The sequence below is a fragment of the Electrona antarctica genome, assembly GCF_951216825.1.
Source record: "Electrona antarctica genome assembly, chromosome: 7".
Classification (NCBI taxonomy): Eukaryota; Metazoa; Chordata; class Actinopteri; order Myctophiformes; family Myctophidae; genus Electrona; species Electrona antarctica.
This window is the reverse complement of record NC_136812.1, coordinates 2,055,925-2,068,506: the sequence shown is the minus strand read 5'-3', so window position 1 is coordinate 2,068,506 and position 12,582 is coordinate 2,055,925. Positions and strand designations below refer to the sequence as shown.

Below are 12,582 nucleotides of genomic sequence, written 5' to 3'. Positions count from 1 at the left end.
TAGGAGGTGGCGGTGGCCCAGGGGTAGAGTGACCACTAGGAGGCGGTGGTGGCTCAGGGGTAGAGTGACCACTAGGGGGCGGCGGTGGCCCAGGGCTAGAGTGACCACTAGGGGGCGGTGGTGGCTCAGGGGTAGAGTGACCACTAGGGGGCGGCGGTGGCCCAGGGGTAGAGTGACCACTAGGGGGCGGTGGTGGCTCAGGGGTAGAGTGACAACTAGGGGGCGGCGGTGGCCCAGGGGTAGAGTGACCACTAGGAGTACTGCAAGTGTCCTTGAGCAAGACACTGAACACCTAATTGCTCCTGATGTGCTGGTTGGTGCCTTGCATGGTTTCCGCCGCCATTGGTGTGTGAATGTGTGTGTGAATGTCACCCAGTCTATGTAAAGCGGATAAAGGCGCTATGTAAATGCACCATTTTATTTACCAATGTTGCCAGATTTTATTTGCAAGAGAAATAAGCAACCAAGTCTACAGGAACAAGCTCAAAATAAATGACTATTGGGCCACATGAGCACTTTGACCTTACAGTTATATGCCTATATTTAAATAGCTCATCTGCAAGCTCACAATGGTCCCGATGTGGTGCGTTGTGAGCTTGTAGATCAGCTATTTTCTTTTTTGGGGGGGAGAAAAGGTGACATTTGTTATTTTTTAACAACACAAATCTGGTACGGAGGGGTGCCATACTTCCATTGACAAATGCATATTAATTCGGGAGTCCTTGTCTCCTTGACATGGGGTCATGGAAATGTTTGAGAACATGTAAAGGAGCAACTTGGACACTCAGGCATGAAGGAAGCATGAGTTCAAGTCCGTTGCTCTCCCCATGTCCCCCATATATGGGGACTAGGTTGGCGGAGGGTGTGGATTAAGGCTGAACGATTAATCGTTTTCAAACCGAAATTGCGATTTGAAACCACGCGATTAGCAAATCGCAAAGGCTGCGATTAAAACAAAAATCATAATCAACCCGGAGCGCGTCTGATCCAGTATTTACAACACGGCTATACTGTGCTCTCTATTCTAACCAATCAGAAGTGTCCCTGCAGTGCATGTGACTGCAGTGCATGTGTACACGCTCGCGCAGTGCCCAAAACAAAGTCATCATTTACGTCTACTCTGCTCTGTGTTCAGTGCGTTGATGCTAATGCTACCAAGTCAGCAGCAGCTGAGGAGCAGATAGCGTCTGCGGAGCCCGAATAAACTTTCTTAAATCCGCACAATTTAATCCCAAAGAGATCAGGCACTTCGGGGATATGGCATTATTTTGGTTTTGACGTTACAGACGTCCAACAAGAGAGTTTTGTGCAAGACCTGTCATGGTACAGCGACAGTCAAAACATCCCGCAGCAACACCACAAACCTTCGCATGGCACGGGCGCTGTCCTGCTGTCCTGTCCCCTGTTTATTTTATTAATGCTACATTGTCGTCGTCGTCCCCGATTCTAGTGAACCGGTCCCCATTGTGGTGCATGTACATTTGTAATGATTTGTCTGAGCGAGGTCCGCAAAATTGTACCGAGATCCGAGAGCCATCATTAAAAAAAAAGCTTACACCAGGACCCGTGGTGGGAAAATAGCCGGCCAACAAGCTCATAAACATTAAAGTTAAAGTTATGAGCTTGTCTTAAACCTCAGACAATATGATCTCTAATAATTGATAGCCTAATTCTGTCATCACATCTGTCAAAATGTAGCCTACACTTATGCAATGCATATGCTTTTATTTGGTTACAAAAATCCCACCCGTGTGAAGTGAGGGGCGCTCTTATCATCGTACATCATCATGACGTAAAATAGACACTAGGCCTATTTCTTTGCTCAGACAATGACATAAAATTGTCAATGGGAATTTAATGTTTGTGTAGGACGTTTGTGAACATACGTGCACTGGATTTAGGAGGGGCTACTGCCCCTCAAAAACAAATAAATCAATTGAACATAATATCTAAATGTGAATATTAAATGAGAATCACAATATTGTGCTCTGATGATTAGATAACTGTAGCCTAATAGCACTTGCACTTAAATAGAAAGTCTGGAAATTACATTGCATTTATGGTCTGTATCCAGAGAGCTATTTACAATTATTTCTAACATTACAATTTTAACACACATTCTTACAGGTCAATTTGGTTAGTTAGCCTACATTATTTTGAGCTGTCTCACATCCTGTGAATCCTGACATCACTGCCTGGTAAAGTAAATGAATGGTATGCCATTTGGTATAATGTTTCATTACTTTTTAAATGGACACAGTGAATACTAAATTGAAGCTTTACTTTTTAAGTGGTGCAACCACTTCATTATGGAGCTTTGTGTGTCTGTGGGTGGGTGGCTGGCTGGCTGGCTGGGTCTGTCCGAGCACGAAAACAGAATTTGGTTGGTTTTCACAACCAAGTGTCACTGTTGCGCAGCCTAACTGTATAGGCCCTATATGATGATTTTAGGTGTGACATTACTGTACAGTGACTGTACAGTACAGTACAGTACAGTACAGTACAGTACAGTACAGTACAGTACAGTACAGTACAGTACAGTACAGTACAGTACAGTACAGTACAGTACAGTACAGGGACCGCCTGGGGACCCACACACGGTAACTCATTCTCGACCGTTTCGGACACGGGGCGGCTCGCCTAAACCGGGCCGGCACCCTGGGCACGTTCCTGTGGGTCTGGAAGTTTCGGGGACCCCCCCGGGGGCGCCCACACGGAGTTGCACCACTTACTTCACACGGGTGTGATTTAAAAAAAATATATCGCGAGTCAAATCGCAATCGCAATATTGGTCAGAAAAATCGCAATTAGATTTTTTCTCAAAATCGTTCAGCCTTAGTGTGGATCACATTAGATAATTGACACAGGGGTGAAAAATGGGTTACAAAATCGTGGGATAAAATTATAAAAAAAAGAGAACTACTGGTTAGGAAGCAAGTCCAAATAAGCAACTATATCCAGAGAAAAGTACGCACATCTACAAAAAACGTTTAGGTGCTGAACAAAAAGATACGTACAGAAGAAGGAGAAGTAGTCCGCACACTTTGTAGCTCCCACAGGACATTTATTTATTGGGTAAGGATGACAACATTTCGACCCCTTATGGGTCTTCTGATCCTTACCCAATAAATACATGTATTTATTGGGTAAGGATGACAACGTTTCGACCCCTTATGGGTCTTCTGATCCTTACCCAATAAATACATTTATTTATTGGGTAAGGATGACAACGTTTCGACCCCTTATGGGTCTTCTGATCCTTACCCAATAAATACAACGTTTCGACCCCTTATGGGTCTTCTGATCCTTACCCAATAAATACATTTCCTGTGGGAGCTACAAAAAGTGTGCGGACTACTTCTCCTTCTCAAATAAGCAACTACACTTTGGAAACGAGTGTAGTTGCATTTGCCCAAAGTCACTTATAATAAGCAGACTTATAATAAGCAGACCTGGCAACACTGCTGGCATGGATAGGCCTACTGTGAATAATCTGATGTAAAGGTTGGGTTTGACATGTTTCTGTTCCTGTCCTTCTATCCCAACAGGACGCGAGGGCACTGCACATCGACTGTTAATATGGATATCCAGACCCTGGCAGTCTCCTGCCAGACTGACAGTTCATCAATGAATGAGAACCAAATAAGAGGTAAAGTAAAAGACAGACCGCTTCTGGTATCTGTATCTTGATATCTATTTGCTTTGCAGGTGGCAGGTCTGTGTGCATGCATGTAGGGCTGGGTATCTATACAGATTCAATGCTTTGGTTTTGATACCGTTTCCTGACTATTGGGGCCCGGGCACTGCACGGTAGTGTGAAGCCCTATTAAGGTTGGGCGATATGCCAATGTTTTTCAATCGCCCATCGTCTGTCCAAAAATCGCCGATGGACGATATATTCGTGTCATAAAAGTAAAGTGAGAACAGCTCACTACAGGTCGCAAAAAAGCCAGATCTACAAGCTCTCAAGGCGCCGCGTCCTGCCTGTTTTTGCAGCGACGTTCGCTACGCGTTGAGAGCTTGTAGATCCGTCTATTTTTGCAGCGCAGCTGCGCAGCCAGGGTAACAAAATAAAAAATAAGTTACAGGTGGAGATGAAGTGAAGTTGGAACGGACAAGCAGCTGCAAGCCAAGCTAACATCACAACCACTGGCTGGTGACAGTGTTGTTAGCCGCAGCAACATATAGCCTGCCCTGGTAACTTCTCCTCCTCCCCGGAGAACTCTTGCCTCCCTCCCCTCGGAGCGCCGGCCCCCCATGCTGCTGCGGCTGATCCACAAGCTCTCAAGGCATCGCGTCCTGCCTGTTTTTGCAGCGCTGTTCGCTACGCGTTGAGAGCTTGTAGATCTGTCTATTTTTGCAGCGCTGGTGTCGGGGTTCGTTCACGTTGTCAATAAAAAAATAACCTAGATTACAGGCGGAGATGAAGTTCAATCAGTGGGTTGAATCAGTAGCTAAGCTAAGCGCTAAGCTAACGATCCCCGAGCCTACACTAACACTAGCAGCCTGTTTTTTTATTTCCCCCCGACTTCACGGGTAGCGCATTGGGATTGTGATGAGACGCTGTTACTACTTTGCTGGCCCAAATTGATTTTGCAAAAGAAAAAAATCGTCCCGAAAAATCGCCTAATAAAAATATTCGGCGATTGGACTCGTACATTCGCGATTGACGATAGATTCGTATCGTCACCCAACCCTAAGCCCTATTGAACTCAAAAAGTTGCAAAACGTTGCACACGCATCACACGGGGCGAACAATTACGAATTTTAATCATCTCAAAAAGGTGCATTTCCTAATCGCTCAATAGCGCCCCCTACAAAGGTTTGTGCTTGAAGACCCACGATACGGTTTCACCTATATGTATACAAATTAGTACACACCTGTATAAATTGTCCCAACTTATTTTGGAGCCATGACCTAAACCAAACGGGAATAGGCCAGTAAATTGCAATAATCGTTCAAGCTTTTTTATGATCCATGGGGTCATCCAAATAACATTAAAAATGGTGAATGAAATACAGCGATTTATAGCAGCGGAGCACATTTATGTGGCTGAAGTAGCTTGATGTAGCCAAAACACTCTAGATGCGATCGACAACAACGGGAGGTATGATTAATTCTAACGCGACTAGCGACGGGACCTCGATGGGCCGTCTAACACATAATCTTTTCTTAGAATTGGACGGAATGATTTAGATCAAGAGTTATTCACGTTTTAAGATTTTCGGTCTCGTCGGCTAAAATGGGGGGTAACATTTTCGATGACAATAAACTTCGTCTTTTGGATAAAACTTCGTCCTGGGCGCTGGGTGTTACTAATTGAAAGGACGGTGAACTTTGTCCTAGGCGATCGGGGTGTTAACAGTCTGGCAGCTGAATTATGTACGAGTTGGAGACGGGACATAGCTTTTTTGCATAGGCCAGAACAGTAAAAAAAATTGTAGCAGCCTTCATGAAAGCAGTGACGCACAAATAATTAGGCTTACAATAAAACATCCGACCGTAACAAGTCAACATTAAATAAAACTGCCTGACACAGGCATTACCTCTCAAATAAAAAAATATAATCCAAAGCAGCACAGCACATGACGAACGGCATTTTGCATTTATAACTGAAATAAACTCGGAGGCTTCGTGGAAACAGCACACGCAAGTGTAAAGGAAAGGCATTTTGCTTCTCTTGCCGTAAAATTAACTGAAATAAAGCGTCGAGGCTTTATGACAGCAACGAGACGAGTGCTTGCTGCGAGGCGCACGCATGGCTCGCAATCAGAGCTGCCTGGGAGAAATGCGAGGCCCTGTGCTTTAATAATTAATTAATTAATATCCAAAACTATACAAAAATGATCACATTTCTATCTATGGACAAACCTTATTAGAAAAAATATGAATAGCATATGAAAGCCTTTTGAAATGTGTATAGGTTACTGAATTGCAGGTGCTGCCAAATAAGTATAATTACTAGGCTACCAAATGCCAGTCAGTTGCGCAAATATAGGTCAGATAAAGGCAGGTGTTCTTAATCGCGTCGCATTCCCATCAAAGTAGCCTATAGCCTACCACACTAACTTTGTGATCAACCTTCTTAATTTGCTTATTTTATTTGTAAAAAGCAACACTGTATTAAGACATGGCAGTATAATATTGGTGCAAAATGGAAATATGTAATGAAATACCAGAGAGAGAGAATTGCTTTGAGAGAGAGAGAGACGTAAAGCCGTTCCATTTCAAAGAATAAAAAAATGCAGACTCCGCGAGGCCCATGTGCAGCCGCACCGTTCGCGCAACCTAAAAAGCGGCTCTGTCTCTGAGAGTGCAATATTATAGTTAGTTACCGTACTTATATTAGTGCAGAAAAGAGACAATAAATCCCGCTTTGGAGAAGATGCGCTCCGAATAGGTTGTATAGTGGCAGGGAATCGGGGATGGATAGAATCCTCTTCGCTATATAGGTGCCAACTTTGCATAACGTGGAACATTATTTTTCCACCACAGTGCAGGGCTTGACGCTTAGCATTTTTCCAAGTAGCACGATGAAAAGTTAGCAAATATGTGTTTTTGAGGCACTAGCCCCTCCTATACAGCTTTAGTCCCCACACGTCTCAAGATTTTGCCATTGACAATGAACGGAGAAATTAGGTCAAAATTCAGCTAAATATGACATAAATTAAACATCAAAACATTAAACGCCATTAACATTGATAGGAAAAAGTACGTCATATGTAAACGAGCAATTCAGCTAACCAATCACAGGCAACAGGCATTCTGATTGGCCAGTATGAGATGATTCATGATGATGTATGATGATAAGAGTGCCCCTCACTTCACACAGGTGTGATTTTTCTTTAATAAAGTGATATGAGGCAGGGGCGGGCAATATGGCAAAATATTATATCACAATATCTTTTCAGAAATTATCACAATATTGATATTCATCTGGATCTTTTGTTGTTTTTATATAATCTATAGCCTAATCGATTTGTTTTTATGCTGATAGACTATTAGTTTTTTATGCAGATGGATGGATGGATGGATAGATAGATAATCATCAATTCATTTCATGTTGCTCATGGACAGACAGACAATCCGTTTATATCCTGCTGTTCTATCATGCGAGTGTGATATTCAGTGCAGAGGCTACTCGATGGTGAATTAGTATTGTAACATTCTCCTTGGCTTTGACTGCTTCAGTTCAGACAAAACATCGTACATATACACCTCGGCGTGGTGGAAGAAGGTGGTGGGGGGATCTTTGCCTTTTTTCCGTTTCTCGTTATGCAGGCCACTGACTAATAGTAATAAAATTATGTATCCAGCGGCAGCCAGGTGACAGGTCGGTCATTCGTATTGCGCTGCGCAGCCTGCGCACACACTTTTGTAAGCGAGGTGCTAAGCAAGGGTTGTTTTGGTTATCAATCAATCCGTCCACTCCATGTGCGTGCGCACGTGCACTCTTTGCGTGCACGGCTGCACGCTGTTTCACCCATGTTTGGTAAAGTTATATCGAGTGATGTTTGAACATTCCAAACTTTCCAAATAAGTTTAGTATTCAACGTGTCGGGGTCCAAGCAACTCCTTCTATGCTATCATGCTATCCTGCTGCGTTCGCTCCGCTGCTGAGAACTGAGCAGCCAGCAACACAGGGAGGGGCGGGGCGGTGGGAGCAAAGGGGACAGATCTTCAAATGAACGCTGCATTGAGCCTCGACACGTTGTTAGCTTGTAGATCTGCTCTTTTTGGCGAACGACACCGCCGTACTAAGAAATATAAATTTAGGTATAGAACCGCGACTATAGAATGTGCAGTTGCCTTGTCTTTATCACGATTGAATGGTCAAATTCTGTAGTCGCACCGGTGCTACAAATTTCATTTTACAACTCGCACGGTGCTATTTTTAGTAGCATATGCGAGTACCTAGTTGCACTGTCGAGCCCTGCAGTGGTCGTGGTGGCAATGACTGTAGCTGCAATTGTTGATTTCCTTGTTAATTAACACGTGAGGACGGAGGAGGCTCTGCGAGGCGCGAGCATGTCTCGCGGACCAAACGGGCCGGCTCGCGGACCAAAAGGGGCCGCTCTTTTTTTTTGAATGACTATTCAATTTTTTATTTCAAGATTGACTCCCGTGCTTATCGACCGAACGTCGATTTTTGGGTCAGCCCTAGTAGAGATAAAGGCATGAATTACCTTTCCCAGATCTGAAGGTGACAGGAAACGTTTGATGCAGGCTATATTCCTTAGCTGGAAGTAGCAAGTTTGGACAACTCGTGTTACTTGGGGATTGAAAGTGAGGCCAGAGTCGAAAAGCACACCCATGTTACGGGCCACCTCTTTTACGTTGTGGGATAGGCTACCAAGCTCTGAAATAAATGGCTGAGTGGAATTAGGGGCACCAAAGATTATGATTTCGGATTTTGCAGTTGCAAAAAGTAATTTGATATCCAGTAGAGACCGACCGATATGGAATTTTGTGACCGATACTATAACCGATACGATAGAGGGTATACACTATACAACAACCGATAACCGATTTGCAACCGATATATAGTGTTTTTTTTAACTGGAATAAAAACAGCCCTTTTCCATGAGGATTGTGCAAAGATTTTGCACCGATATGATTATGCAATGGTACAGTCAAAGTGACAGTAGTACAGACAGCCCTGCTTTCTTAAACCAATGACTTTATTCAAGGCTTATAATATTGTTTTACTTCTCGCTCAAGTGTCACTTATGGGTGGTGTCATTTGACTTGGTTCAGAGTCCTTCATTGTTGTAACTTAGCCCCGCCCCATCTTCTGATTGCTTGATATTTGATAGTTCCCTTGCTATAACTTCTCAACTGTTTGTCGTACAGACTTGTGGGTGGTGTCATCGGACTTGGTTAAGTCCCTGTCCTTCATTGGTGTAACCTAGCCCTGGATGATATTTTATAATTCCTGTTTTGCTCAATGAATTGCCAAAAGCATTTCCACTTTGACCCATAGGGACGCCACAAATGTTAAAATGTTACCATTTGGTGCAAAATTATGATTTTCAGGGGGATCATTCCTCTTCAAAATGAAATAGAAGTGATCTCAGAAGTGACATGACAATGTCATTGTCTTGCAAAACCAAATTTGAATCACAAGTCACACGGCCTTCGGCGGTATTTCTCCCAGCGGAATTCCTCGTGTCCCAGCGGTCCAACTACTTGAAACAAATATTCCAAGAATTGCACCTTTCTAGTTATTAAAGCTGAACCCAGACAAGACTGAGCTTCTGTTCTTCCCAGCTAAGTCCTGCCCTATGCGGGAGCTAACTATCTCCGTAGACAACGCCCTGGTAAAGTCTGTCCCGACAGCCAGGAACCTTGGTGTTGTCCTGGACAGTCAGCTCTCGTTCAAAACACACATCACAGCTGTCACTCGATCCTGTAGGTTTACACTCTACAACATACGACGAATTAGACCGTTCCTCACCCAGGAGTCAGCCCAGCTCCTAATCCAGACAACAGTCTTGTCAAAACTTGACTATTGTAACTCCCTCCTTACTGGCCTACCGGCATGTGCACTTAAGCCCCTCCAACTGATCCAAAATGCCCTAGCCCGCTTGGTCTTCAACCAGCCAAAATTCTCACACGTCTCCCCCCTTCTCCACTCCCTCCATTGGCTCCCGGTCGCTGCCCGCACAGAATACAAAACTCTGATGCTGGCATTCAAAGCAACCAAAGGCATGGCTCCCCCATATCTCACAAGTATGATCGTACCCTACAAACCCTCCCGCGCACTCAGATCAGCCAACGCAGGTAAGCTGGAGGTACCTTCCCTAAAAGCGCTGGGACAACGCTCCACACGTCCCAAACTCTTCTCCCTTCTGGCTCCAAAACTATGGAATGCACTTCCCATCACAGTCAGAACTGCAGCCTCACTCCCAATCTTCCAACGTAGTCTGAAAACCCACCTCTTCGGACTCCACCATGGCCCGTAGCACTTGCCCTAGCCTAGCCCCTTGGATAGCACATTATGTAGACTTAGATAGTATTTTGAACAGACTTATAGCTTGTTACGTAGACAGCTCTAGAATTGCATTTTATGTAGTCATAGCACTTTATAGTACACATGTATAATATATTATATAGTATAGTATGTATAGTTTACATAGATACTCCACTGTTACGTTCTTAGTTTACGCATGATTCATGATAACTACTTTTTTATATATGTGATGTATGCCATGCTTTTGTTATTGCTTAATGTAAATCGCTCTGGATTAAGAGCGTCTGCTAAATGCCTAAATTTTTATTATTATTATATTTCCGTAGGTCGCAGATTACTATGAAAACCTGCAAAACCTGTCAGTCCGTCATGCCACCATATATGGCCGTCAGTCAGTCCGTCAAAGGGATGGAGCTCGATAATGGATACCCGAAAGAAAATCGAATAAACTTATTGAGTACCCGTTATCAATAAGCTTTGGGCTTATCAAGCCTGTTATCGAGCATAGCGGCCCATGACGTCATGTTTAAACAATCAAGACAAGAGGTGATCAAGAAATAAATGTAATTATCCATGCTGGCACAAACATGTCGGTCTAAAAGTGTATTTATACCTGCCAACCAGCGCTGTCCGGGGAAACAAAATGACGGTACACATATTAACCCATTTAGCGCTTAGCAATTAGGACCTAATTCACGCCAGCATTTTTTCCAGTCGAGCTCTTATTTTGAAAAGCCACATTTTCAGTCGACTGGAGAAACGGATAGAATGAATTATTATGGCGACGATGATCTAAGATGAACAATCCAGTGCTGTGCTAACAACATTGCTAGCTAACCGGCTAACGTAAGTAGCATTATGGCTCGGACGATCGAATGCACTATAAAAGCGCAATTGACAAAGGTCTTCGGCAATGGCGTTAAGCGTTAGTATCAAAATTAGGCTTCAATTGACAAAGGACTTCGTCAATGGCGGTATAAGTGTTAACACCTTGAGCGGCATAAACGGAGGTCTCCGTCCTATCAAATAATGTTTTATTACAAATAGTAATAAAACATTATAAATGTTGCTGTTTCAAAATGGGAGAGGTACGTGTTTGTCTGTGTGACCCTGCTGTGCTGCGTCTGTCGTCACATCATGCATGCCCTGCAGTTGTTGTGGTACTGAGCGCTGCGGAATAGACCCCATCGTCCAAGGGTGTGGGTTTAGGGGGGTTTAGCAACACTGAATGCTCTGTCCCATTGGTCTTGTGCTCGTGTCATGAGCCAATGGCTGCAGCTCTGAGCTTCCCAGACCCCAGGTTCACATCTCATTGGTCACACTCACAGGCAGTGTTGCCATGCCGTTTTATTATAAGCGACTTTGGGATTGTTTTCGGTAAAGTTGTTTGTAAAAAATTGTAGTTGCAGCCTGCAACTACAACTTGCAGGTTGCGTTTTTTTGGGGGCTTGTTTTTAAAAGTGTAGTTGTTTATTTGGGCTTAGCGCCTTGTTTCTAAAGTGTAGTTGCTTATTTGGGCTTGTTTCATATTGTTTAAACCAGTGATTCCCACACATTTTCATGTCAAGGACCTGGCTCCATATTTGTCCAACTACAACATAGATGTATACCAGGAACCAGGAACCCCCATACAAGATTTGTGTTGTTGGTAAAATGTTTCAAAGAATATTCCACATTCTATAAAAGAAAATAATAATAATTCCATGATTGTTTTGAAAACAGCAGCTGAGCTTGTAGATTGGCTATTTTCAAATAGCCCATTAGTCGATTATTTTTGGCTTGTTTTCATAGACCTGAATGCTTATTTATCTCACAAATTGGCAACTCTCACACATGCCTTAAAGTAAATTGACAGCCACAGGTCTGCTCTGTTCTGAGCTGTGAGCGCTCTTCTCGTTGTGAAGAAAGCAGGACAGAGTTGTCAAATAAATCCCGCCGTCATTCATACTGTATTTATTCCCCGACCCGACATTAAACTACGGAACAACGTGCGTCCCGTATCTGTTCATTACGGGACTCGTGACAGTCTGCAGACACTTGAGAGTTGGGACATAGGATAGCATAGCCGATAGCGCCGCTGCTCCTTCAGTGTCGTTGTTTACAAAATAAAGTTTATTTTTTATTATTGGGCTTTGATCAATGCAAATTCTAAACATATGGATGCAGCTGCAGACGTTGTGTTGCTTAAAGGAATGCATAGTTGCGTTCTACTCAACTGCTGCGCAGCAACAACAGAAAATAAATAAAAAATAATAATGAAAAATAAAATAGGAAAAAATATATAAAAAGTATTGGTAAAAAGGTCAATTGCCTTCTGTCTGTTAGAAAAGTACTCTATTTGAAGGCGCTAGTAAAAGATTTTATTGTCTGCCTTCTTTCCAGAAAATAATAGAAAATGCTCGATAGTGGGCTCGATAAGAACCCGGCTCGATAAGCCTGATCGATAAGGTGATCGTAATCAATACAAAATGAACGAGCTCCATCCCTAGACCGTCAAACCCTGGATAGCCATACATATACATCTGCATATATGGAGCCGGCCAGCAACTCTACATCCGATCTCAAACCCTTAGATCTCCATACATGGAGCTGACCTGTTTTAACATTC

The 12,582-nt window shown here is 43.4% G+C and overlaps 1 protein-coding gene across 3 annotated transcripts in view; it reads left to right on the top strand.

The window, feature by feature from the left end:
* Positions 1 to 12,582, top strand: part of LOC306926922 (uncharacterized protein) — a 50,145-nt gene that overhangs the window by 31,759 nt on the left and 5,804 nt on the right. For 2 of the 3 annotated variants that reach the window (XR_013790453.1, XR_013790454.1), the window contains exon 2: positions 3,549 to 3,649. The exons of the other annotated variant lie outside the window; for it this stretch is intronic. The gene's annotated coding sequence lies outside the window, so the exon portion shown is untranslated. The remainder of the gene's footprint in view (positions 1 to 3,548; positions 3,650 to 12,582) is intronic. 3 annotated transcript variants of the gene reach the window in all.